This window comes from Mauremys mutica, chromosome 7 (genome assembly GCF_020497125.1).
Source record: "Mauremys mutica isolate MM-2020 ecotype Southern chromosome 7, ASM2049712v1, whole genome shotgun sequence".
Taxonomy (NCBI): Eukaryota; Metazoa; Chordata; order Testudines; family Geoemydidae; genus Mauremys; species Mauremys mutica.
In genome coordinates this window covers 106564989-106590009 of record NC_059078.1, presented here as the reverse complement: position 1 = coordinate 106590009, position 25021 = coordinate 106564989, and the positions used below count along the sequence as shown (strand labels likewise).

At 41.2% G+C, this 25021-nt stretch overlaps 1 long non-coding RNA gene across 1 annotated transcript; it reads right to left on the bottom strand.

Annotated features, from left to right (window-relative positions):
- Positions 1-2522: 2522 nt before the first annotated feature.
- On the bottom strand, positions 2523-23503 carry LOC123375116. The gene is made up of 3 exons (XR_006581318.1): positions 23259-23503; positions 20723-20828; positions 2523-2641 (listed from the first exon to the last, which is right to left on the bottom strand). It is a non-coding gene; the product is annotated as an uncharacterized LOC123375116 (long non-coding RNA).
- Positions 23504-25021: the final 1518 nt, after the last annotated feature.

The window sequence follows — 25021 nt, the reverse complement described above, 5'->3', positions numbered from 1 at the left end:
ATGTTCTGGCATACCATACCCCAGTCACAAAGCCCACCTTTTACTAAATGCAAGGACACTGCTCTAGTGTCATCTACTGAGCCGGAGTGTATCAACTGTTTTATTTTTAAGGCATTTTAAGATTTGATATGAGTGCAACACTAATGAAGTAAACAGGAGAAGCAGGTTGTGTCGGGGCTGAACTGGACTCCTGGTCTAGAATTCTGGACAGTCCCTTGAGAACTAAAGGCTCAGAATCTGGTGGAAATACATTTAGAAAGAGAAGCACAGGAGTAGTCAATAGGTGGACCATGAGCCAAATCTGGACTGCCAGATGCTTTTGAACGGACCGTGACATCTTTGTATTTACTTATTATTATTGTTATTATTTTTGTATTATTTTCTCTGCAGTCTGGATCTTGACAATATCTCGACTAAGAAATTTGGACCTTGACAAAAATAATCGATTACCCCTGGAGACGTAGAACTCAAGAGCAGAAAATATTGTCAACCTATTGTTTCATGCTTGTACTGATTGTTCACTATATAGCACCATGACTGGACAAGGTACTTCAGAGCAGCGTGTATACACTAAGCACAAAACAAAGAAGAGAAACACTTGCCCCACTCAAGAATTGATAACCTGTTATCTTTATTCTGCAAATTTTTTCTCAAGGGATATTCAGTGAGACTTTCTCTGCTGAAGTCAACATGACTAGCTGTGTAGGGGTTTGTGTTCACTTTAGAGTTGACTCAAGTCATCTACACACAACCTGCTTCTCCTGAGTTAGCCTAGTGAGAGGGGCCATGTAGTTGAAATAACACTTGAGCTGTTGTGTTCATCCTGAAGCTGCACTCGTCATCTGTGGCACTAGGAATTCTGCAGGTGCATCCCTTGGTTCTTCGCCTCACAGTGAACTGAGCAACCCTGAGTTCTTTCCCAGGGAATTATGGCAAAACTGGTCTAGCCCTGCCAGGATCATGGAGTGAATTGTGGGAAGGCACTGGGCCACTAGTGGCCTCAAGTGAAACCAGTCTGCAGTCACAATACAGAGTGGTCATGTGAGCAGCTAACAAATTGTGCTCAGGTGAGGTTTAGCCTTTACCCAGACAGGCTAGCCATCACAAGTTAAAAGCATCAGCACACTCAAGTTAAAGATTTGTGTGTGTGGATGGGACTTGAATTAAGAGCAATACTCAAGTTATAACATGATTTTAACTTTGCAGTGAAGACAAGCCCTAAGTAAGGACTACACCTGTGAGCATGGTTTTGTGAGACTAGGCCAAAAGCACAAATGGGGACAAAGGATCTGATCCCCCACTTTTTCTGCAGGCATATCTCCAAGTTGGGGGGCAGGAGGATCAGGCCCAAAGAGTAGCATGTAGATGTTATCATGATAGGCTTGGCAGAAGAGGTGGGCATTTGGGAAGAGATTTAGAGGTGATAGCTAGATCTCAGTGTACACTAATGGGAAAGCTGTCCCAAGTATAGGGAGTGGCATGAAAAAGGGTGGTTAGTGGGAAAGGAAGAAAAAGAGAGCAGAAGATATTTCCAAAGTTATGAAAATGAGCTACTGAAAAGCATGACAAAGTGCAAGGAGAAGCATACTATAAACAGTGAGGGAAAGTGTACAAATAAAAATTTTTCATAGAGGAAGTATCATGTTTCTTTTCATTTGCCATTATGAACTCTTTTTTCTGCCCTTTGCTTCCTTCTAACTTGAGAATATAAATAACTATGCCTCAAGGACAAAGGACTTTTTCCTACATCTGTTGTCAGTTGTGAGGAGTTCAGATTTTAGCACGGCTTGGCTGCATTGTATTTGAAGTCTTGCATCAGTGCATTTAGCTTTCATTTTTCAAAGAGCATCATGTCAGATTAAGAACAGTTTCCTGAGCAGGTGAAGAAGTATCTGTCATTTCTTGAATGAAGAAAATAGGACCAACAATGGTTCATGTGTGGATAATACTAGGTAGCATGCAAGAGAAGATTGACTGTTTTACTCCAAATGGGCACCTGAGTGGAAAAGTGATACATGGTAAACTATAAATTAGCTTGGGAGGGAAGAGGAAAGACACAGTACAGGAAACTATCAATCAAAATAATTTATTTCACATACACACTTTTTTTTATTAAAGATGTCACACTGATTTACTGCTTTCTTGTTAACTGAACACATAATCACTCGCCATTAAACAACCTAAAACAGTTACATTAAATAAAGAAGCAGTCTTTTTAAGCATAATTAATACTCCTGCAAAAGTCTGACCCTTACAAACTGAAATTGTTGCTACAGTCTAAAAAACATAATTAGGCCACATAACATTTCCCTTCAAATACTTTTAATTGGTTCTAAATCAAGGTGTCACTATGGGATTATATTAATAGCACCTGCGACCAGTAATTTAGACAACAAATAGACACAAACAGTGATTATCAACCTTGCCTTTATGTCATCTTAAAGTTCTCTAACAGGGGCCTCAATGCCTGCTGAGCACTGGTGCATGTCATGCAGTTTTTTCACCCTACATAGTTAATGAGTCTGTAGAAGGCTTGCAAGTATTGAAGGACATGAGTGAATCCATCATGAAATACAGTAAAGCAAAAATCCATTCACATAGCTTCTGGAAAGGCTGTATAACTGCAGCATATTAAAAATAACTGGGTTAAAAAAGAGCAAATAAAAATAGAGATAATTAGGAGACATCAGTAATAAGACTAATCCTGAGCAAATTAAAGCAGATTTGTATGAAGTATTTATGGAAACAAAAGCCATGCTTAATCCTTCTGGAGGAGGTGCCTGGACAAATTGTTATACAACATTCACCATGGCAGAAATTTACCCTTAAAAAAAAAATTTAACTCCACAGTCATGACTATTTAAACCATTTCCACAGCTCTGTGGCACACATTGCAAACTAAAAGTGGCACTGACATTTTAATATATTAAAAAAAAAAAAGCAACACATTTCTTCACTATAAATAATATCTTAAGTAATTTTTAATGAAAGTATGTTAAAAATCTATTTTCCTGTTTGTTTGGTGCAATACTGTCATCTTGGGCCATGAAGATGGACTACTCAATTTCTCTTTTGTTTCCAGTAAGTTTCTATTACTCTCTGGGTCTCAAGCACTGGCAGAATGTGGCAATGTTTTGTCCAAAAACATTTAAGAGGAATGTTTATCTTTGATTCATTTTATAAAAATAAAATATTGGGCCAAACTTAGGCTGACGGTGTCCCTTTAAAGTCACAGTAGCAATGAATTCATTAGTATAGCATATACTTGTATGTTTCACCTTTATTTAGGTGAAATGATCAACTAGAATCCTGATTTTAGGGTTTGGGTTTTTTGTTTGTTTTTGTTTTGTTTTTTAACTAATGTGTGGAACCCTAGGATCTACTTGTGGGTAAAATCTATCTCCTAGCCTGAAGATCTACATTTTGCCCTGAATTTCCCACCCCCCTGAACTTCACCCCTTCTGACCATCCTAGCAGCTTTTGTTACAGGCAAGGAGAGCACTGGAAACACATGCTCCTTCAAGTCTGGCATTATTAATCAATCAGTAAGAGGTACTGAGAAGAAATGAAGTCAGCTGTTTCCTTCTTCACAATCAAATCTCCACACAGAACACTGTCACCCACATAATGTCATTGATTTTCACCTGCCAAAGAACAAGGAGGCCTGGAGTATCACTTCAACCTGATTAATATGTTTTATGGCAGAGCACCCTACTGCATTACTACTATCTGCACTGGAACTCTCTCAAGCCAAAGCTAAGTGTGTGTTTCACCCTATTCACTGAATCTCTCTTCTTTTTATGTGTAATGCTTTCTGGATTTATGGTAATCAGAGATGGGAAATAGCTATTGGATCAGTAAGTCTGTCCTAAAAATGCAAGATACTGTTCCCAATAGAGGATAAACAAGATTTTAAATTATGTTAGGTCTTAGTTTAAAGACTGAATGTTTAATAGTATCAGAAGTAGAACTACAAACTCTTGGGATTTTATTGCAAGAGTTCAAGATATTTGGTGCTTTTCCTGAAGACCCAGCTCCTGGAGTTATGTGATTACATGAGACTCTGTGTTTTCATTAACACACACACACACCACTCAGGCTTGTGGAGATAAGTTTGAAAATGTGTGCCCTAAAGGCCACAATGACAAAAAAACACAAAAGTTGTCTTCTTACAATCTTATGATTAAGTCAATCTTAGGACTCTGGGGAGTACAGCTTATGACTTTGAACATTTGGGGTTGGCAATACTGCAGAAGCTGCATTAGAACCTATTTCTCCTAGTCCTGTGAGCCTCGCTGTCTCAGCTTCCTGTCAAAACAGATGTATTGATACTGATTTATGTATGGGATTGGCCTATATTGCCTCTTGTCCAGGAGTTCTTTATGTCTTGATCTGCACTGCTACGGTAAACAACAAAAATGGTGTTTGATCTATGTAGTATTCATTTCTTTGTGAAGGGTCAAATTCTAATACTGTTGCATGGTATGTGAAATTGCCTTGATACTATTTTAAAACAGCAGCTTTGAAGACAAAGGATAGAGCCCATATTTTACTTTTCTCTTACTTTAAAGTGTATTTTTGAGAAGATTCTAAATAAATTATATTTTTAAAGACCACTGTTCAGTTGTTTTAACGATAACGGTAGAGTTTATTTAGCTTAATTTCCTTAGCACTTTGAATGCATAAGTAGTCAGTATTGTTATGTGAAAGCGAAGCCAGAAATTATATTCCTTTCAAGTAGTGTCTTGTTTATTTATTCCTATTAGAAATTTGAATGAAATGAGGGAAATCAGCACTTGATACATGCAAATAATTATTAAACCATCCTTTTGCTGGCTTCACTTCAATAAGCTTTGAGGGTGTTTTGGAGGGTGGAGAGTTGCAAGAGGTTTTCACTTAGCTATAGGGTTGAGCAACGAAGTTTGGCTCCAAATTCAATCTTCTCCAAAATGTGTGGGGTATTCAGTTTGGGTTTGACCCCCATCTCTGATTTCCTGTTCTTGAGCAAGTAAAGGATTAGCTATTTATACCAACCAAAACATAAAATGAAGTACTGCACACAAACTTCTGGTGCATTCTTCATTGTGCAATTTGCATATTGTCAGGATAAATTAGTTGCTGCCTCTTATTGCTAGTTGTTAGTTGCTCATGCAAAGCAACCCACTATTTACTGATACATTTCAGTTGTAACATAATGCCCACACGCTTTGATGCCAAAGATGAGGTTTACTGTGCTTTTTGAAAGGCTACAGATCTTATTATGCAAATAAAGTTGCTTATTGGTTTCCAACTTTTGTCTTTAATAAATCCCACTTTCACAGGAAAAGTCTTCAGGTGATAAATTTATTTTCGTATATCAGCTTATTTTCTTTATTAACAATTGTTCTTCATGACTACTTCAAGTGGGATTGTAAAAGGTGGATATGAAATGTAGTGTATTCAGATGTTGTCTTACAGCACCTTTGAAAGTAAATCACAGAATAATACAAGTCAGACATGGAAAAGGCCTAATGGGTTATAGTGTCCATCTGCCCCTGCCATTGTAAGTTTTGCCAACACTTAATGGGACATCCAGCAATTCCCTTCAGATACTCTTCCAAAGTTACTGCTTTATGCAGCATATGACATAATGTAGAAATTCAGTTACGCTCCTTGGGATTATGATGTGACCATTGATAAAAAAAATCATGTGATACTGTATAATTTTGAAGTACTCAGAACATCTCTCATGTAAAGTAGTGTACATATTGAACCAGTCATACAAAGGGAAAGAGGCACTGCGTGGTAAATATAAGATAGTCTAGTCTAAGTATCATGCCTTTTAATTTTACAGGCTCTAAAGAAACTGGGTCCCAATATTTTGCTGAGTATTCCAATGCCCTCTAAGATGAGAAAATGGGTGATTTTTGTCCTAAGTAGGTAAAATTCCAAGTAAGTGCCACCAAAATCTGTGTCTCTTCAGCTTTGTAACTGAAATGAGCAGTTTCCATGGACAGTATGATGCTTACAGAAAAGTGAGAGACTTCTTTTAGTTTTTGTATTTTAAAATAAATACATTTTTGGCAAGGCAAAGTGATATAGTTTCAAAGAGGGGGGCGGTACTCTGTCAAAAAAATGGCATTACCGGTTTCAAATCACTGATCATTTTCTTCCAAGTTATCTTTGATCCACAAATTTACATGTCCTAACAGATAAAGCACAAGATGGGGTACTAGTTGGTGTCTGTTACAGACCACCAAATCACACTAGGGAACGGGTCATAAGGAGGCAGACATCCTATCTGTAAGGTGTAGGGGGGGAAAACTGTGATCATGGAGACCTTCAATTTGAGTGACATATGCTGGAGGTCTCATGCTGCCACTACTGAAACATCCTTGGAATTTCTCAACATTATAAATGACAATTTCTTAACTCAAAAAGTGTTGCAGCCAACTCGGAGGAATTCTATATTAGACCTTGTCCTAACAGATAAAGATGAACTAATTGCAGACCTAAAAGTTAATGGTCGCTTAGGCACAAGTGATCATGATGTGATCACATTTATAACGTGCAAGCAGAATAAAGTCCAGATCAGCTATATATACTTGGTATTTTAATATGGTCAATTTCACAAAGCTGAAAATAATTAAGCCAATTCAGCTGGGAGGAAGAACTTAATCAGAAAAATGTAAAAGATAATTGGGAATCATTTAAGAACACCTTACTACATGCCCCAAAATCCACAATCCCCACAACTGAAGAATAAGGCTGTGGTGGTTAAAAAATCAACCTGGTTTAGAGTGGAAGTGAAAGCAGCTGTAAAATATATTTTATTTATTTATATATATATATATATATATATATATATATAAACGAAAGAAAAGAGAAGTTGATAGTAATGAATAAAAATCAGAAGTTAGGAATTGTAGAAAATGTATAAGAGAAGCAAAGAGTGATCAATGGCTCCATGTCTAATTGGCAGCCTGTATCAGGTGGAGTGCCCCAATCCCCAAGGCTTGGTCCTCAGGCTGGTTTTGTTTGATATCGTCATTAATGATCTGGAGGATGGTGTGGATGGTACCCTCAGCAAGTTTGCAGATGACACTAAACTGGGAGGATTGGTAGATACGCTGGAGGGTAGGGATAGGATACATTAGAGGATTGGGCAAAAAGACATTAGACAAATTAGAGGATTGAGCCAAAAGAAATCTGATGAGGTTCAACAAGGACAAGTGCAGAGTCCTGTACTTAGGACGGAAGAATCCCATGCACTGCTACAGACTAGGGACCAAATGGCTAGGCAGCAGTTCTGCAGAAAAGGACCTAGGGGTTACAGTGGACGAGAAGCTGGATATGAGTCGACAGTGTGTCCTTGTTGCCAAGAAGGCTAATGGCATTTTGAGCTGTACAAGATGGGGCACTGCCAGCAGATCGAGGGATGTGATCATTCCCCTTTATTTGACATTGGTGAGGCCTCATCTGGAGTACTGTGTCCAGTACTACAAGAAGGATGTGGAAAAATTGGAAAGAGTCCAGTGGAGGGCAACAAAAATGATTAGGGGGCTGGAGCACGTGACTTAAGTGCAGAGGCTGAGGGAACTGGGATTGTTTAGTCTGCAGAAGAGAAGAATGAGGGTGGATTTGATAGCTGCTTTTAACTACCTGAAAGGGGGTTCCAAAGAGGATGGATCTAGACTGTTCTCAGTGGTAGCAGATGACAGAACAAGGAGTAGTGGTCTCAAGTTGCAGTGAGGAGGTTTAGGTTGGATATTAGGAAACACTACTTCACTAGGAGGGTGGTGAAGCAGTGGAATGGGTTACCTAGGGAGGTGGTGGAATCTCCTTCTTTAGAGGTTTTTAAGGTCAAGCTTGACAAACCCCTGGCTGGGATGATTTAGTTGGGGATTGGCCCTGCTTTGAGCAGGGGGTTGAACTAGATGACCTCCTGAGGTCCCTTGCAACCCTGATATTCTATGATTCTATAAGAGAAGGAGAAATCTATGGCCAACAGAATTAAGGAAAGTGAGGAGTTTCCTAAATATATTAGGAACATAAAGACTTCTGACCGTGTTATTGGTCCATTTCTAGATGGGAATGGTAGAATTATAACTAATAATGCAGAAAAGGCAGAAGTGTTCAGTAAATGTTTATGTTCTGTATTGGGGTGGGGGAACAGATGACATAGTCTAATCATATGGTGATAACACTTTTTCCATTCCACTAGTATCTCAGAAGGATGTTAAACAGCAGTTCCTAAAGTTAGACACTCTTAAATCAGGAAATTCAGATAACTTGCATCCAAGAGTTTTAAAAAAGCTGGCTGAGGAGCTTGTTGGACAATTATTCTTTTTCAATAAGTCTTGGAGCACTGGGGAATTTCCAGACGATTGTAAGAAAGCTAATGTTGCACCAATTTTCTAAAAAAGTTAAATGGGATGAGCTGGTTAATTATAGGTCTGTCAGCCTGACATTGATACCAGGCAACATAATGGACTGGCTGATAGAGGACTTGATTAATAAGGAATTAAAGGAGGGTAATGTAATTAATTGAAAATAGAACCTGTCAAACTATCTTTTTATTGATTAATTACAATTTTGGCTGATAATTATAATAGTGTTGATGTAATATACCTGGACTTCTGTAAGGTGTTTGACTTGGTGTAGCAGGGTGGCCCCTGCTCCTTCCCTGAAGGGGTTTAAAAGTGGCTTGGCAGGGCTTGAGAGCGGCTGCTCTCAAGGCTGGGCTGATTGGGGAAGTGGCTGCAGCTGGGGGCCACGCCCCAAACTGAGGAACAGGGCCTTATAAGAAGGCAGGGAAGCCAGGAGCCAGACAGTCTCTCTCTGCCTTCAGAGAGAGATGGGCCTGGCTGTTTAGGAGCTTGAGACTGGATACCTGAGTGAAGCAGGGCTGGGGAAAAGGCTGAGGAGCCGGGGAGCTCCAGCCTAGAAAGCCCCAGGCTGCGGCCTAGCATGGGCCAACAGGTACTGGGGGTTGCAGAGGGCAGCCCAGGGGTAGGCCAATGCAGCAGGTCCAAACCCTCCTTGCCAGTGATGAGTAGGCTGATACTGCAGTCTGCCCCAGAGTGCGGGGCTAGACAATGACTGGCAGTAGTCAAATACTGAGGCAAGGTGGGGATAGAGGGTGAGGGTTCCCTAAGGAGGGGAGACCCAGAGAGAAAGGGGTTACTGCTAGGGGGCAGCACCCCATGTAAGAGGGCACCGGGTCCAGGGAGGGACACGGGGGCCTGAAGACAGGTGGATCACCAGCCTGCAGAGGGCGCTCCAAACGCTGGAACAGAGCTAATTCCCAGAGTCACCAGCAGGAGGCGCCGCAGGGGTGAGCCCAACCCGTTTACACTTGGTACCGCACAATATTTTGATTAAAAAACTAGATATAAAATTAACATGGCACACATTAAACGGATTGAAAACTGCCCAATTGATGTATCTCAAAATGTAACTGTAAACAGGAATCCATCATCAAGCAGGTCTATTTCCAGAGAGATTCTGTGGGGATCAGTTCTTGGCAATACTCTTTTTAACGTCTTTATCAATGACCTGGAAGAAAACATAAAATTGTCCCGGAAAATGTTTGCAGATGACACACAAATTGGGGGAGTGGTAAATAATGAAGAGGGCAGGTCACTGATTCAGAGTAATCCAGATGGCTTGGCAAACTGGGTGCAAGCAAGCAATATGCATTTTCATATGGTTAAATGTATACATCTGGGAACAAAGAATTTAGGCCATATTTACAGGATAGGGGACTCTAAAAAATGTTTAGGAGTTGTGCTTGATAATCAAGTGAACATGAGCTCCCAATGTGATGCGGCAGCCAAAAGTGTTAATGCAATACTTGGGTGCATTGACTAGGAATAGAGGGTTTATTTTACCTCTGAATTTGGCACTTGTGCAACTGCTGCTGGAATACTGTGTCCAGTTCAGGTGCCCACAGTTCAGTTCAAAAAGGATGTTGATAAATTGGAGAGCGTTCTGAGAAGAGGCCCAGGAATGATTAAACGATTAGGAAAACATGCCTAGATATTAAGCTCCTTGAATCTATCACTCTGTTTAGTTTAACAAAGGGAAGGTTAAGGAATGACTTGATTACATTCTATAAGTATCCACTCTGGGCACAAATATTTAATAACAGGCTCTTCAGTCTAGCAGAGAAAGATAAGATCCAATGGCTGGAAGTTGAAGCTGGAAAAATTCAGACTGGAAATAAGGCATAACTTTTTAATGGTGATAATAGTTAACCAATGGAACAATTTGCCAAGGTTGTGGTGGATTCTCCATGATGACTGGCAATTTTTAAATCAAGAATGGATGTTTCTCTAAAAGATCTGCTTTAGGAATTATCTTGGGGAAGTTCTATGGCCTGTGCTATGCAGGAGGTCAGACTTTATGGCGGGAGTGGTCAAACTTACTGACCCTCTGAGCCGCATATGGCAATCTTCAGAAGTTTGAGAGCTGGGGGGCTCCTGCCTGAGCTCGGGGCTTCTGCCCAGTGGGAGGCACCTGCCATGCCTCACTCCTGCTGGAGCCCTGGGCCCCGGCAGGTGCACCCCATGGGCCTGAAGAACCGAGACCCTCCTACCCTGCTGGACAGAAGGCCCTAGCCCACCACTCTGCTGCAAGGCAGAGAGCCCGAGCTCTTCCCCCCGCCCCAGTCTGGTAGATGGAGAATTAGGGGTGCCGTGAGGGGCTCAGTGAGCCACACTTTAACTGTGAAAGAGTTTGCAAGCCACAGATTGGCCACCCCTGCTTTATGGTCACAATGTTCCCTTCTGGACTTAGAGTCTATGAAGTGCTGAGCTCCCTTAACTCCCACTGAATGCAGTGGGGCAAATACAGAATTGGGCCCTTGGTGTGAAATGAGAGAAGCTACTTATCTGAAAGAAGAACAGAGAGACAGAATGAGGGCGGATACTGTGAGAGGCTGAAGATGCCCAATGTGACTATTCTAGTGCAAGTAATTCCCAGTGAATTTGCTTAGTGAATTTAGCTTCTCTTTCTGCTTCCATGAATGTCTTTTATTCAAAATTGTGTTTATTGTGGTGAATTCTTGACTAGGATTTGTTTTGTTTCAATTAAGGATTGATCACAAATGGGTCAGTGTGAGAAAGATTTGGAATTTAAGCTGTATTGGTTGGTTGTGATTGGTCACAGAAATCATATGATTGTTTCTGTGTCCTCAGTGGAAAAGGCTAAATCCTTATTAGGGAAGAGGGCTTCAAAGAGCCACTGGACATTGGAAATCTTAGAGAGTAGCAAATATACTGGATAAGAATATTTTAGAAAATATGAAACTTTCTCCATCCTTGGCCACATATGCTATCAGGGAGGCCTTATTCCTCAGGGGGTGTGTGTGGGTGGGGGAATAGGCTCCTGTAAGATTCACTGGATAGATGCAGAGTTTAAAATTAATTTAATCTTGTCGCGTATAAAAAACCTGCATGCTCCTGCACAGTCCCAGTTATGACTGAGGAAGTCAAATCCTTGTGGGCTGGTTTAATTGCCTATTTGCCAGGGCTCTGCAATGAGTTTTAAAAGCCCCATACCGTGTCAATAATTATGCCCTGTCTTATACTGTTTCAAGTATAAATATCCTAAGCATACAAAGCTACAATTCACTTTCTGTGAGCAATTGTCTGAGTACAATTCATTTGTTTGAATTTTCACAGAAGACAGACAAAAGGGACTTAAGCATGTTTGAATGAAATCAATTTTCAAATGTGAGCAAATGTCCTTAGAAAACTCTATTATCTTTATGCTGCTAGGACATGGGTATTGCCCATTAGCTTCCCTATATCTTCTCTTTCCCACAAACACAGATAGGAGGTTGTATAGTGGAGTATGGAGCATTTAAATGAACTGTTGCTGGAACTCCCTTGAGTTTAAACACAATCCTTTATACTGTACAGCATCTCTAAGAATAAAGGAAAAAATAGAAACGAGGGTACTAGCACGTGTTCTTGAACACCATGACTAAAGGTGGTTGAAAATTTTCTGACTGAACATTTTTTCCATTGGAAAATGCTACTTCAGCAAAAACAAAACTCTCTATGGGAAAATCTTGATTTTTTTTTTTAAACAATTTTGTTCTTTTAATAAAGGGGGGCCATTCTGATAGGTTGAAACATTCCATTTCAACTTTTAGAATATCAGATTTTTATTTTTTGTTTCAAAGCAACTTCTCATTTTTTAAATTTTGTATTGTAGATTATAAATAGAACATGAAATTAAAAAATCAACTGTAGTGAAAAATTTGATTTCATTGATTCATTTAATTGAAATTGAACATTTTGATTGACCCGAAATAATTTTTTCCCAAAAATTTTCATTTTATGGGAAACTGATTTTTAAAAAAAATCTTGTTCCAATTTGGAACAATAACATCTCAAAATGTCAGAATTTTCTGCAGAAATTGGAAATTCTAAGATTAGACTGGCTCTACCCATGATCTTGTGACTCCATTCACTCACAGTGTCTTAGACCGATTGACACAGTTTTTGTACTGCTTTAACAATTATGGTTTAAGGGTATGTTGTTTTTTACTAGTATGGCCACAGTTAAACTGGTATAAAGATGGTTATATCTGTATATAGCTTATTCCCAGGAATAAGCTGTACTGGTACAAGCACCTTTAGACTAGTGTAACTGCATCTACAGTGCGGGGGGGTGAATTGTTTTAACTACACAAATACAAAAATTGTATGGATTTAACTGTATGTAGAGAAGCCTTTGTTTTATTCAACTTGCTCAAACACAGTCTGAGAAGATGTTTTCACCCTGGGATACTAGTTAAGCAGCAAGTGTCAGCTTCCATGTCAGAGGTGAGTTCTACAGTTCCTTGGGAACATCAGCAAGGTTGCCTACCACATACCTCCATCTGCCAGCCTACCTTGACATGGAAGCCTTGTCATGCTCAAAATCAACCTCAGTTTGAGGTTGACATGCGTAAACACTAGCAGTTCATCCATGAACTTTTAACCAGTGCCACTAGATATGGATTTTTCTTCCACTGCATCAGGATATACATAAACAGTCTGAAGCTACTATTCACTGGTGCATTTTGAGTTACCCATTGTTGCTGTGAAAAGTCATATGGGGTTAGGTAACTTGATACTATCCTACATGGCTGCTAATCCTGCATCATGTAAGGTGGTGAACATTTCAGAAACTTGAACCTTACCTTTTGGATTTGGAAAGGGATTTGAACACAAACTCAGGGCCAGAAAACTCACCTGAACTTTATACACACACACCCAGTATGTGGTAATGCTGTAGGTATTTTTGTTTGGCCACCAGGTGGCAATAATGTTAGAAGCCCTAAGGCTGTACTGAGCATGCTCCAGCAGTTTGGGCGTGCCTGTGAAGAAGCTTTTCAAGCTGGAGGCTAATTAGTTGCCTATGTGAACCTGGACCAGAATAAAATATCTCATTATTTCAGTTCTAATCTGTTTTGAGTTTCCATATAATATATATGTCCATTGTGAGCCACACTTAGAAAGCTTCACAGAGCACTGCCTAGTAATCAGTCAGTATTGCTGGAACAGCAAGATTGTAAAATCCTTGCTGTTTGAAACAGGGAATTTACACTAGAAACTCTGTTCACAACACTTGCCCAACCCAACCATGACCAATGAAAAAAGAAAAATGTTTATATGAAATTAGTCAGTGGCATATGTATGAATGGGGGGCAGAAATAGTAAAAATATGGGAGGATGCATTGCCATACTTATCAAGAGCCTTCCTGATTTTTAGGCAAAGGTAAAACTGAGCCACTGTGATCCTTATGGTTTCATCTTCTACCCACCCAGATTGCATTCCTGTATCATTCTCTGGCTTTCACAGGGTGGCAATCCCCTTCAGCATGGAAGTGACACTTCAGCAAACAGCTATTGATTCCTGTGCTTCATGGACTTTTTAAATACAATTCATGTGACAGGAAGTCAGTAGTTTGCAAACATGATTTCAGCACACTGAAATTCAGTGCTTGCTTGGTAAATTGCTTTCCTGAATGCATTTGATATCTGAGTAGTAAGTTTTTACATCTCAAAAACCCTCATGTATCTTTCCTGAGCTTAAATCTGACATAACCACTTGCAGAAGCACAAGCATGTAGCTTACTGAATGTCTAGTATGTATTGCCTCATTTGGAATTTGCAAGTATAGTGTTTGCATGAGGAATGTAATATGCAAACTGCTCATATTTTTTTCTAGATACTTGGAACTCTCAATCTACAATGCAGTTTGAATTTATTACAAATGTACTTTTGGATAATTATTTGTATCAGTGTTGCATGGAGACACCAAGCCAAGATTCCACATAGTAAGACAGCCTCTGCCCCAAAAAGTTTACAGGCTAAATAAACAAGATGGGTTGGTGGGGGAGTAGAAGGGGAAACAGAGGCACAAACAGTTGCCCAAGTTCACTCTGTCAGTGTCAGAGACAGAAGCAGAACCTAATTCTTCTCAGTCCCAGTCCAGTGCCCTGCCCATTGGACCGCACTCCCTCTCCAAGTCTCAGCCACAAAGGAGCCATTTCTGACTTCCAGATCTTATGCTATGTGCCCAGCACCAATATGAGGCTTCTCTAATCTATGCAGTGGTGGATTAGCCACTGGGCCTTGGTGGGGACGGCTCGAAAAATGGATGCTCCCGCGCCTCAACCCACTCCGCCTACCCTCCTGGTGCTCCTGCCGGGGCGCAGGTTGAAACATGGGGTCTTGCCCTACTCCACCCACCCAGTGCTCCTGGTGGGGAGCAGGGGAAGCCCTCCTCACCCAACCCTGCTCCTTGGCAGGAGCACCCAGCGTGGTGGTGAAACCTTGTGCCCCAACCCCATTTCCCCAGCATAGGGAAACTGCAGGCAGAAGGGGTGGGGAGGGATCCCCAATTCCTCTGGCTCAGGGTCTCACAAACCCCTAATCCACCTCTGAATCTATGCCCACTGGCTACAGCTTCCAAGATGCCACATGCAAGGTGGTATACCCCAGAGCACAGAGCCACACCCCATCTTCTCCCTACAAATCCTCTGCTGCACTGGGGTGGAGTAGGAGCTAGCTATATTGACTCTGCTCCAGACGGGATACTCCAACACTGGGGGAAATCTCCAACGCTGCAGATTCCAGCTGCTTGTTTAGGTCCCTTTGCACCACCCTACTGATGTAATATGACCTGACCAAAAAGGGAATCTAGCCCAGTGGTTCTCAACCCACCGTCCGTGGGCTACTTGCGGCCCATGTGACATCCTCGGGGCCATACAAGTTGTACATATATTGTGTGGATGCAGCCAACATAACACACAGAGAGCTGCATATGCAGCCCACGATGATAAATAGGTTGAGAACCACTGATCTAGCCTAACGTTTTTCTCTGGTTCCCAGCATACATCTAAGCAGACCTTCTAAAGTACAAAACTGCATTTAGTACATTAACAGTGAGACAGGATCAGTAGAAACTAATATTTGCCACTTCATGACACTGCAAGTAAGTGTTTGTAAGTCAGTATATTTAAACAGTGAATTCTGAACAAATGCCAACTTAATGTCACTGCGAATCTAATACCTCAGGATATACAAACACCACGTATCGTACTGTAAGAAAAAGAAAACCCCATCAAGATATAGTGCTCCATCTACTATACAGCCTCCAGCAAAGCCCAGGCTCTCTTAAAAAATATCATATGAGAAATGTTCAGGCACTGCTTTGACAGGTTGCCTCATTCCGGGTTATATCAAAGGATTTAAAACTCTAGACCTGTTTTTCCTGATAAATGTTTGATTAAAATGATCCCCCAGCATTATTTCATGACTCTCATTGATAGTTATATTATCTTTTTTCCTTTGTCTAAATAAAATGTCATACTTAAATTTTACTGAAAGCAACTTGAAGAAACATCAAAATTTGTCATTCTTGGCTGTAAAAAAGGATTTTTAAAAGGCCCTTCTAAGCACTGCATATTATTATTGAATGAAGACTTGAATCCCAAATCACACACACAAAATGTCATTAAGAGTCCTACTTAGAGTACAGGCATTTTGTTTTTCTTTGTAAATAATTAGCCATATGCTACTGGTGTTGTATGTGCTTGCTATGACATTGATTATTAAAATTAATTATTCAGTAGAGTGGCATATAATCTGTTCAACTATAACATTTTCCTACTGACTTTTATGAAGCATCATTTACAGTACAGAAAATGGTGCTTTATGCAAATTTGAATCAAGGTATTTACTTTTTAAAGGTTCTCCTCCATGCAAAAACATGAAATATTCAGTTCCTGAAATGAGTTGGGTATTTTGTAACAATTTTTTTGCTAGCCATGTAGTGTCATTGCATTCAAAATACTTAATTTTGTTTTTTTGAAAAAACTTAGAGATCCTAAATTAAATATTTGTCTATATGTATTTCTTTCTTTACCAGCCTAACAAATGTACACCTAGCTGGCTGTACCACTTTTTTTTCCTCTTATCTTCAGGCAATTGTCAAGGATCCAGATGCCAATCCATGTTAGCTATGGTTATCTCAACCGTGTTGTTTAATTTCCTTGGGAGCTCAGATAATACAGTGTATTGGTGGATTTGGAGATGCCTCTTAGGCTGATGTAGTTAAGCTATGGATAGTCTTTGTTGAACTATGTTGTTTCCTAGACAGCACAGTTATTTGATTCCTCTCTGATTTGGTGTTTCTTTCTACCCACTTAAGAAACTGATACCAATCATCTGCTTTAAAAGATATTCACGTGATCCTTTTTTTATGTGGTCAGTGTTATTCTCTCTGTTCCCATCTATATGTATTGTCTCAATTATTGGCAAGTGATACAGGAGTTAGGTATATCTCCAATTAATTATTATTGTTATACCCATCTCCTAGAACTGGAAGGGACCTCGAAAAGTCATTGAGTCCAGCCCCCTGCCTTCACTAGCAGGACCAAGTACTGATTTTTGCCGCAGATCCCTAAGTGGCCCCCTCAAGGATTGAACTCACAACTCTGGGTTTAGCAGGCCAATGCACAAACCACTGAGCACTGAACAAGTCAAGAAAACAACTACTCAATCAGGACTTGAATACAAATTACTGTACATAATCCATGCACACCAGGAAGACACAATGGTCTGAATTTGGGATGGCTTCATTTGGCATTATGGTAAAGCCCTAAGTGAGTCATCCCAAACAAATGCTGATATAACCTTTATACCACACCATAATACCACACATTCTGTATCTTTCATTTGTAACAAAATATGTTTGAGGTTTTTTTAAAACTAGAACTATGTCTTGTATGATTCGGAGCATGGAACAGCTTTTATATGAGGAAAGATTAAAAAGACTGGGACTGTTCATCTTAGAAAAGAGTTGAACAAGGGGGGATAAGACAGAGGTCTATAAAATCATGAATGGTGTGGAGAAAGTGAACAGGGAAGTGTTTACCCTTTCACACAATACAAAAACTGGGGGTCATCCAATGAAATTAATAGGTAGCTGGTTTAAAAGAAAGAAAATGAAGTTTTTCTTCACACAATGCATAGTCAACCTGTGGAAATTGTTGTCAGGGGATGTTGTGAATGCCAAATGTATAAGTGGGTTTAAAAAATAATTTGAAAAGTTCATGGAGGATAGGGCCATCTATGGCAGTTAGCCAAATGGTCAGGGGCACAACCTCATGCTCCTGGAGTCCCTAAACCTCCAACTCCCAGGAGCTGGGACTGGACAATAGGGGATGGATCACTCAATAATTGCCCTGTTCTCTTCATTCCCTCTGAAACATCTGGCATTAGCCACTGTCAGAAGACAGGACACTGGGCTAGATGGACCCATTGGTCTAATCCAGTATGGCCATTCTTATGTTCTTATTCCTTCATCTGTAAATCTTAACCTTAGTTACAAAGAGTTTCAACAGTGAAGGACTCAGATGAAGAGAAAGATAACGGACTATTTCAATAAACGCTTATTCCTTACTGTAGTGTTTACTGATGGGAACACACATTGGTATCAAGAGGACTACTGTTGTGTTGAAGCCTATGATGTTCAGGTTCTTGAAGTGGGTCAAAGGTGGCAGTGAGTTGTCCTGACTTGTTAACTTGTCACACACAATTGTCTACAGAATTGCATGAAGTAAATTTGTTTAGGCTGATATTTGAGACAGAGATGATCTATGCAGACTTCTGTGAAGACACAACTTGGCCTAATGATGGGCTTAGAATACTTTTAAATGGAAATAAATGTTTGGGACACCAGAAACTGGATTTGAGTGTCAGATAGGTGGGAAAATGATGGCTGACTACGCTCATTCTAAATATTTTTGAGAGCAGCACAGGGGGTGTCTTTCTGGACCCTGCAATTTCTCACATCCTCATGTTATGGCAGCTCAACGTCTCCTCCAAGAGTCTGGGGAAATTCTCTGATACAAACAGGCCAGTGAGGACAGCAAGCCATTGGCATCGGATAAGCTGAATCCTAAAGCAACATTTCAGTAATAGGAGTCTTTAATATCTCATAGCCAGCATCTTGTGTGTCAGTTAATCTTCATTTTACATTCTTTCCTGGCCCTTATTTCTGGCTTCTGTTTAATTGATTCCAAGCTTGACTAGCTTTGGAATTAACTGAACTACATGATGTTCTTGCCTTAACCTGCATGACAAGCTAAGATAGCATAAGCAGTCTTGCTCTGGTGGGAGGAGACCAGAGCATTCCAGCTAGATGTCATTCCCAGCTGGGGAAGTGAGATAGTGCAAAGGTTAAAGAACACCTGTTTGTGACAGACCTGTTTGTGACAGACCTGTCTGTGTACCATAGCCACATGAATAAAGCAAGCATCAGTGAGACAAACTTTTTCCTTTCATTTCGGGCATTTCTCTTCCCTGCATGTGTATATTTGTCCAAAGAGCGAGAATGATCTTAACAAGAATAGCTGTTGAGCCACAGGTCTAACGGTGAGTTTACTCTTGTTTATTCCCAAGAAATACTTTTTGGTACCAGTAAAAAGGTGGTTCCAGCAATGTATTACCACAGCCCTCACAGTCCCTACCAGCCACAGCTGGTACAAGAAATTGTAACTGTTCTACTATATTGTGCTCTTGCTATCTCCAAGTAAATATACATTCCACCATTTGTATACGTTCTGAAGATCTTTGTCCAGAGCAGGTAATTTACTGTAAACATTTGGACAATTAAATCTGTTTTGCTATTATTTCACAGTAGTAAGAATCAAACCAAGACACCTGTTTTCCCTCCCTCCCTAACAGCTGAAACAACTCCAGACTGTATTTACTGTCAATATAATTCAGACTACATAATGTGATGGAACCCAAGGTCACCTTTGTTAACTGTGATCATGGCATCAGAATTCTGCAGATTTTATAATATAGTGAAAAAGTTAATATGCCTGTTCTCTTGGGTGAAAAAAATGTGTGTTCTGCCATACTCATAACTTTCTGAGGAAGAAAAACAGATCTCTGCTTTACAATGAATAGTTCTGATTAAGTTACTTTGAATTTTCATCCTGAATGTATCCTCTTATACCAAATATTGATGATGCCTGAGCACTTAGCATGCTATCAGGGCTTTTACAAATAATAAACAGTATCAAAAGGGTCAGAGTTTCAGTTTGGCTAAGTATCCAGTATTTGAATGCTTATTTGAATGTTCTGAGACCCTTCAGTCCACCTGAAGCTGTGTGACTCTCCCCTGTTGCTATGCAATTGCCTCCTTCCAACAGAAGTCATCTGGTCTGTGACCCATCTTTCCCCTTCTGACTCCCTTAGAGCCTTGACTCATTTTCATGGGGGCAATTTGACAGCCCACTGCCTACCTCCTCCAGTGTTTTCAAAGATCTAGGCAGTAGGTTCACTGTCCCCAGTCTAGCTTCTGCGAACAGTTGAGTGGCCTTCTCCCACCTCAGAGGGCAGTCAGTTAACCAATGTTCTCACTTTCAGGGGACAGCTCTTCCAGCCATATCTCCTCCCCAGAGTTGTGAGCATCTCTGGTGACTGGCTGATCAGCTCTCCTGTTCTGGAACAGCGAACCCTGGACCTAGAAATTCCTCAGCTAGGATTCACTGTTCTGTTCCTTTCAATATTTGAAAGTGTTGTGTTCACCGCATGCACGTAGAAAAAATTATAGAGTACTCTTTCAGGAAGATGGCAATGTAACATGACTCCATGTCTTAGAATCCAGAATCCTAACACACAAGAACCAAAAACAGAGAGACAAAACAGGCAGCTATATAAGGCGGAGAGAGGCAACTCATCCCTCCTTGCTCCAGGCTGGCTTTTTACAGACTGCGAACTGAAGATCCAGTTCACATGGCTTCCTTCAGAATCCCCTAGCCCGCAAGTAGGACTAGGAAATCCCTCACAGGTTAGAGTAATAGCTTGTAATTTTAACAGTTTTGTATACACCCCAGAAAGCACAATGCCGTTTATATCCAGAGTGCAGTGGATGATTCTTGATCTCACTTACCACTAAGGATCATGGAGATTTCAAAATTCGAATGCTTTTAATAATGGAAGTGCTAGAACAGTGAGATCCAGTGACTCTTGTTCCAGAATGGGGACTCTCTTCCAAATCGCTTAAACCTGACTTTCAGGGGGAACAGACTGGAATGGAATGCTAAACTGCATTATATAGTTCCACCACTAGGTGGTGCAGTGTGTGACACATTACTTGTGCTCAAAACAGCCGTTCCTGGCAGCACAGGAAAAGGATCTTCTCATGAATGCAGCTACTGTACCTTTCTGGGAAGGAAGCTCTGTAGCCAGTCCAAATCGGTACAGAAGTCTGACCTGCTACAATGGTGGGCTGTGTACATGACACCTCTCAGGCATACTGCGAGAACACTAGAAACAGAAAAGGGAAGCAGATGTGCTAGCTGCCACTTACAGAAACCAAATATAAAGAAAAGGTCTCGGGGGGGGGGGGGGGCTTACAATCAACACAGTTCAGACACAAAGCTCACAAGGAGACATAGAAGAAAGTTCTCCTTTAACTATTTATTTATTCTGAATCAGTTCACTCATCCCCAATACAATTGGAAAAGCTGCTTCTGGTAAAGTGTAATCACTTTACACCTTGCCATGATCTGTCGTGGACCTCGGGACACTCAGATAATCAAACTTAATTAAAACAGAAGAGTTTAAAGAAATACTTCCGGCACAACTATTGTTTATGTCTGTGTTGGAACAAGGGACGTCCATTGCTGTTCAATACACAAGCTGAGCTAGCGTAAGTCTGTCTACCTGCACTGGGATCACACCTCTCAGCTGCAGTGTAGTCATACACTGAGTGTCTCCCAGATTCCTCTCCAGAGTGCATGGGGCTCTGCAGGGGTGGCTCTAGGGATTTTGCCGCCCCAAGCACGGCAGGCAGGCTGCCTCCGGCGGCGTGCCTGCGGAGGGTCCACTGGTCCCGGGGCTTCGGCGGACCCTCCGCAGGCACGCCGCCGGAGGCAACCTGCCTGCCGCCCTTGCAGCGCTGGCAGAGCGTCCCCCGCGGCATGCCGCCCCAAGCACGCGCTTGGCATGCTGGGGCCTGGAGCTGCCCCTGGTGCTCTGTGTGCACCCTTCCCATTCAATAGTAGGAATTCTGGGTGTCCCCCATTCCCTTCTCTTCCACCTGCCAGCATCCCTTATCCTCCCCCCACCCCATTCCTCTCTCCACCATATTTCAGGGGTTCCATGTATCCTCCATTTCTCTTGTGACTTCTCCTGTCTTAGTCTACTCATGGTTAGAGGGTTGCACATTGCATTGTTTCTGTTGGTCAAGCTCCTTGCACACACCCAATGTTCCTTGCATCTCTTTGCTCACCCCACAATTTGTTAAATTATTTTTTTCCCTTTCTATATGGGAGATAAATCATTCAGGGTATCAACATTTTAAATATTATTGGGAGGATGGACAGAGCTGAGATGGGAAGGAGTTATGCTGGAAGGTGTGAATGGCTGCCGTCAACTGTTTTTTAATTTTATAGACCATTACCAACCTATTTAAAGCTGATAAGTGTGCCAGGGGCTCTATCTCCCCTACTTCTCCCTTCCAATTTTTCCCCAAATCAATAGGGTTCTGCTCATTGATGGCTAGAACATTCCCCAAAACTTTGGAATTAATCAAAGGTGGTAGTCAAAAGTTATCCCATTGTGAAGCAGAGAAAAGTCATCAAGTTAAGTGCAGGGCCTCACTTTGCTCTACCAAAAATTTGGTAAAATTATTGAAATGTTTCCCTTATGCTTTATTTTTTTTCCCCTTATCTTTGCTTAACCATTAGAAAGCAGTCCAAAAATTAAATGCTGCCCATTGGCTTCACCCAGCGATCCTTAATCTTCTATTGATAGTTTGACAGTCCCATGCTCCCACATATTAGTAAAGAAACATATCAACCCAGGTTTTCCTCACTAAGAGATGGATATCAGAGTTTACCTTGTAATTGCTCAGAAGAAATTAAAACTTTTAGAAGAATTCCATAAAATAATGTAGAATATGCAATGTACTCTTTCATATATAAGACCTATGGCATGTAGGCCACAGCCTGCATGTTGTATGATGTACTATCAATGTTCCAGTGATCAATAATATGTAAATTAATCTAGCACTGAACAAGATGCATAGAACAGAAATTACAAGCTTATCATCATACATGAATCTATTTGTTTCTAAAATAAATGACTTTCCTTATCCTGCAAACTATAATCTCGCTTGTTTGAATTTTCCAGGAAGTCAGTATCAAAGCAGGTTGTAAATATAATACAATGCTTTAAACACTATTTTCATTAGAATTTTTTTTAACTAATTGTGGAAACCTTTTTAGGATTACTTTTTAAAACATCATTTTGGGGGCCAATTTGTCCAGAGAATGTCTAATTACTGCTGTGTTGTTTTCCAGACTGAAAATTGAGAATTTTGTTTCTGTAGCTAATTTGCATATGTGAACTGATATGCAAAGTACACACTGCCATATGCCAATATGACCTGTTTGTGCAAATTTTGAGACCCAGTCCTACCATTCATTCACATACTGAGTAACATTTAAAATAAAATGACGAGAGACTGTATGAGTTGAAGTTAAGCTTCATTTAAAAGTCTGCATCCAAACTTTCCCTCTATTTCCCCTGTATTGCAAAATTCTGCCTTTTATATGAACAAGATAATTTAATTTAAATGCTGATGTCTCAAAAGTGCTATTGTCACCCACACTAATGCTGTTCATAATGGACACAGCATGAATTGAAGAGTATGAGTCTGCTGGAATTTCCAGCTCCCATATTCTACATTACCTGGTCTGAAAAACATGGCTTCCAGCAGGCATCACACTGAGGATTTCAAATGCATTAGAGTTGTGAAAGACCTTCTTTTTTCCTCAGCTGGATTTACTTATGCTCATGAAAGAAATGAGAAAACACAAACATTGCTCAGTTAAAGTATTGTAAAACTAGGGATCGTGGACAATGTAAAACTGCCCTTTAGCCCTAAACTAAAACTACTGCATTGACCCAGAATTGTTTCAGGCCAGCAAAACGTAGCTGATGTGTGCTGCCTGTAAAAGATTCATTAGACACTGATGGAATGACATGTGCCCTTCCTATGCTGGTGGTACAATTCCAGGGCCGCCCAGAGGATTCAGGGGGCCTGGGGTCTTCGGTGGCGGAGGGCCCTCACCACCGAATTGCCGCTGAAGCACTTTGGCTGCGGGTCCCGGGGCAGAAGGACACCTCCCCCTCCCCCCGCCGCCGAATTGCCACCGAAGACCCGGAGTGGCAGAAGTTCCGGGGGCCCCCGGAGCAAGTGAAGGACCCCGATCCAGGGGCCCCAAAAAACTCTCGTGGGGGCCCCTGCGGGGCCTGGGGCAAATTGCCCCACTTGCCCCACCCCACCCCTTCTGGGCGGCCCTGTACAATTCTACAGCTGTACAACTGTATCTGGTTTTCAGCCCGCACACATCTGATCATAATAATTAACTTTAAGTAATTAACAATAGACCAAGCTGCCAATCCCATGTATAGTACTATGTCTGAGATGTGCAAAACTGTTTCAAGCTACAGGGGAGAGAGAGAGAGAAAATAACTTTTAAAAATAGATAAAGGTTATCTAAATCAAGAACAGATAGAAAAAATTACGTGGAAGCTGGGAGGGACAGAGAAAAATCACTGTTATGGCCTAAGTGAGAAGTATGGTAGGATTTATGGATGTAGTATGAATTTGTACTACTATCATTAAACTTGTTGCTAAAGCCTATACTTCTATCTTGACATATATGGATTTTTTTTTAATGTAACATAAGTCATGTGTGTAATCTCTGCATTGAGATGAAGATTTACTGGCATTTAAGTCAATTCCATAACTTACCTATACGTTGTCAGTTGGGTCTGGCATCCTGAAGAGTACGGTATTGACTGGCTTATGTGCACTACCTCATTACTGAAGCTGTAACTGCAGCATGAATTCTCTAGCTGCGAGGTAAATCGTACTTTACTATGAAGGCTCCTACTGAGGGATAGCGAAAGACCTCACAGCAGTTCATTTTATGCCCCTGTCTGTCTGACAACGAACACCTTGTACTTCTCTGTGTCGTGCTGGTACAATATTGTCAGCACTGAATTGCAGGCACTTTATTTCTTGCAGTGAAGCACATTTTTAAACATTAAGCCAGGGCCGAGAAACCCTGATGGTTCAGTCTGAATTTACAGGGGAGAGGATGCTAGATGTAAGCAGACTACGCAATCCCTCAGGGCCCCGAGCAGCTCAAGGGGGCCCCTATTTGTTTTTATTATAAAATCTACTCGGGGGGGGGGGGATTCTGCGCCCATGGGGGGGGGGTGCAGAATTGATAGGGCCCAGGCAGCGCGTCTGTCCCAGCTTGCCTGGAGCAGCCTCAGAGACAGGGCAGGGGGCCTGGGCGTGATCACCGCCGGGGGGTGAACACACGTGCACGGTGTTACGTGCCACTGCCCCGCCCCCCCCAGTTTCTGCACACGCAGAGCTGCCCAGCTTGGAGGCTGCGTCTCCTCTCGGGCTCCGCTGACTCTGAAGCTGAGCGCAG